Source organism: Eutrema salsugineum, unplaced genomic scaffold (genome assembly GCF_000478725.1).
Source record: "Eutrema salsugineum unplaced genomic scaffold, Eutsalg1_0 scaffold_9, whole genome shotgun sequence".
In the NCBI taxonomy this organism is placed as follows: Eukaryota; Viridiplantae; Streptophyta; class Magnoliopsida; order Brassicales; family Brassicaceae; genus Eutrema; species Eutrema salsugineum.
In genome coordinates, this window is record NW_006256342.1 from 12,246,432 (window position 1) to 12,249,606 (window position 3,175).

General features: G+C 42.0%; 1 non-coding gene across 1 annotated transcript; it reads left to right on the top strand.

Annotated features, from left to right (window-relative positions):
• Nucleotides 1-252: 252 nt before the first annotated feature.
• LOC112087278 lies at nt 253-359 on the top strand. Its single transcript, XR_002899996.1, has one exon. It is a non-coding gene; the product is annotated as a small nucleolar RNA R71 (small nucleolar RNA).
• The last annotated feature ends 2,816 nt before the right edge of the window (nt 360-3,175 follow it).

Genomic DNA, 3,175 nt, shown 5'->3' on the forward strand with positions numbered 1-3,175 from the left:
CCTTGTCCAGCTTGCTTTCAAGTGTTTTTAAAGTCCTTCTCATACCTTTGATCCCTGCTTGAACTCTCACTCCTATTGGTTCTATCAAAGTCTTCTCCATATGTATCATTGCTCATTGCTAAGTTCTCAACCAGCTCTAAAGCAGCATGAATCTCCTTCCCCAGAAAGTTTCCATTTGATGCAGTATCCAGCTGGTTCCTAATATTATCAAGAGCCCCTCTATAAAGTGTGCTGAGAAGAGAAGCCTCACTAAACCCATGGTGTGGGCATTGGTTAGTGTAGCTCCTGAATCTCTCATATGCTTCACCAAAACTCTCATTTCTATGTTGAGTGAAGCTGGAGATTTGGTTTATTAGCTTTGCTGTTCTAGAAGTTGAGAAGAACTTAGACAGAAATGCCTACTTGCATTGCTCCCAAGTCTGAATGGAGCCTCTTGGAAGATTCTTCTCCCATTGGTGTGCTTTGTCACCAAGACTGAAGGGGAATAATCTGAGCTTGAAGCTGTCCTCAGATACTCCATTTATGTTTGTCAAGTCACAAACTTTATCAAATTGGTCCAAGTGTTCCAAAGGATCTTCTATTGGCAATCCATGGAACTTGGAGTTTTGGACCATATTCAGCAAAAATGTCTTGACTTCAAAATTGTTGTTTTGCACCGGTGGTGCTTGAATCCCTGCTCCATACTGATGAGCATTGGCCCTATCATTTTCCCCAACAAACACAGGTGGAGGATCATGTCTCCTTTGAGCTTGATGCTGAGGAATGTAGTGAGCATGTTGTTCATTCCTATAGGCCTGCTGCTGATTCTGCTGAGCTTGCCTCTCATTCCTTTGTGGCATGTTGATATTGACAAAGGCTTGTTGCTCATTTCTGTCAGCTTGAGCCTGGTTCCTTTGAGCTCCATTACCATGCTGAGCCTGTTGCTCCTCTTGAGCCTAGTGCTCAATGTCAACCACGTGGTGCTCTATCTGCTGTTCCATATCAGCTGCTCTATCTGTTTCCCTAGGACGTCTATCTCTTCTTCTTCTTGCACTAAGAGATTGATGTTGTCGTTCAGGGGAAATGGTGGACCACAGCTTCTTGACCTTGATCTGGTGTTCATACACCTGAAAACAAGGACAGAACTTGCAAAGTGATCAGTAAAACAAAAGGAAAAGACTTGATCTAAAGAACAGATCAAAGCTTAATGCTAAACAATCCACAATTTGGCAACGGCGCCAATTGATAGACAAGACTTTTTAGGTCTTAGGGCTATCAATCCCCTTGTCAAAGTAGCACAAAAGAGGTGTCAATCCAAGAATGTGGTGATAGACACTAAGCTATATGATCAGTTTCTCAATTCAAGTGAACAGGTGAGGTTTTGATTGATTAATGACAACTAAGAACTCAAAACAAGATTAAAGACTAAAGAAATGATCAAACAAGAACAAAGCAAATGACAAGTGATGTGAATATGAGATGATGGAAGCATGAGATTCTAGACATGATAGTTGGCTAGGGTGCTTTGGTGCTAAACTAGAAATGCTAATGACAATGATGAGACATGATTCAAATGATTAAGAACTCTAATCTAGATTAATCCTCTCATGAAGGCATTAACCCCTACACTAATCCATTTTCAAACCAAATCATCATTTGTGAAATATGAATCAATGAGCATTAATAAACAGTTCTAAAAGATCATTCAAGCAAATAACAAGACATCATCATGCAGCAAATGCTTAAACCTCTAATACAGCTCTTTCAGGAATTTCATCAAACACTTTTGGTGCATGAAATTCCCACATTTACAAGTGATGTGCAAGGATCTAGCCTAGAGAGCAGCTGTTTAGAGAAATGAATCAATGAATCTAGCCCTAAGCACTCCTAATCTAACACTTTAGCACCCTAACCTACACATCTAGAACCTCATTAAGGTGACTACTCACTAATCATACTAATCTGTCTTAAACCTTTGCAAGTTGAGAAGATTGGCATGATTAATGATGAGAAATGGAGATGGAGAAGATGGATAATGATGGATTTGCAGCTTTAAACACAAAGATCTCTCAATCTCTCTTGATTAGAACCCTTAAAAATCGATATTTATCTTCTAAAAGGGAGTCTTTTCACAAAATAAGCAAGAAACAAAAGGAATAAAACTTAGTCCTTAGGGTAAAACCCTAAAAAACTATATATAGGTCTTAAAATTGACTGGGTCAGATCTCGAGTGTGCGAGTTGGTCAGGAGCTTCCCATGTCGCATGCCCAAGTCGCACATCCATAGAAACAGTCTTGTGAGCCTTAAGTCCTTCAGTCTCAGCCGCATGCCCATCTAGGTGTAAACAGCGAGTCTTTATGCGATTCAGTCTTTCTTCTCTTCAACTCGCATGACCAAGACGAAATCTGGGGAGAATATGTGTGCGAGTTAGTCCTCCTTTAGTCCTAAGTCGCATGCCCAACTCGCACATGTCTAGAAAGAAGCTTCAGCGAGATAAAACCATGTAAGCCAGGCCGCATTCCTCTCTCGGTGTAAGCCGCGAGTCTTCATGCGGTTCAGTTCCCTTTGCTCCCTAGCTCGCACAACCATGTAGCACAGGACTTCAAGTATGTGTGCAAGTTGGTCTACTTCACTCCGAAGTCGCATGCTCAACTCGGTGTAACCAGCGAGTGTTCCTGCGGTTCAGCTCACTACTCGGCCAACTCGCATGCTCAAATCGCACATTTGTGGACTTAGCATTTTTCCTGCTCGGGAGCCTTTGACCTCATCCAGGGTTACCTTACCCGCACATCTCCACACGCAGCTCAATTCCCAGAAATTATCCTTTAAGCGCTGCGAGTTACCCTAGTCGCAAAACCATCTCGCAGACTTGAAATCTGCTCGGACCACTTTGCATTCGGGGGAGCGTAACTTCCAGGATATAGATCCAAATGGCTTGATTTCAGCTGCAGTTGAAAAACCCTCAAATATCTTGAATTTTGGTGCAGAAACCTTCAGCGCTTGGGAAGTGGAAGGTTCCTTGGACGGATCATCTCTGTAGTGCATTGAAACAATCAAAAGGAAGCTCTGGGACCAGTGCTCACTCCGGAGACGATATCTTTCAGCACATAGCACCAAACTGGATGAACTCAGATGTTATTGAAATAAAACTCAAAGATCTCGAATCTTGATGAAGACCCCGACAACTGAATCATAA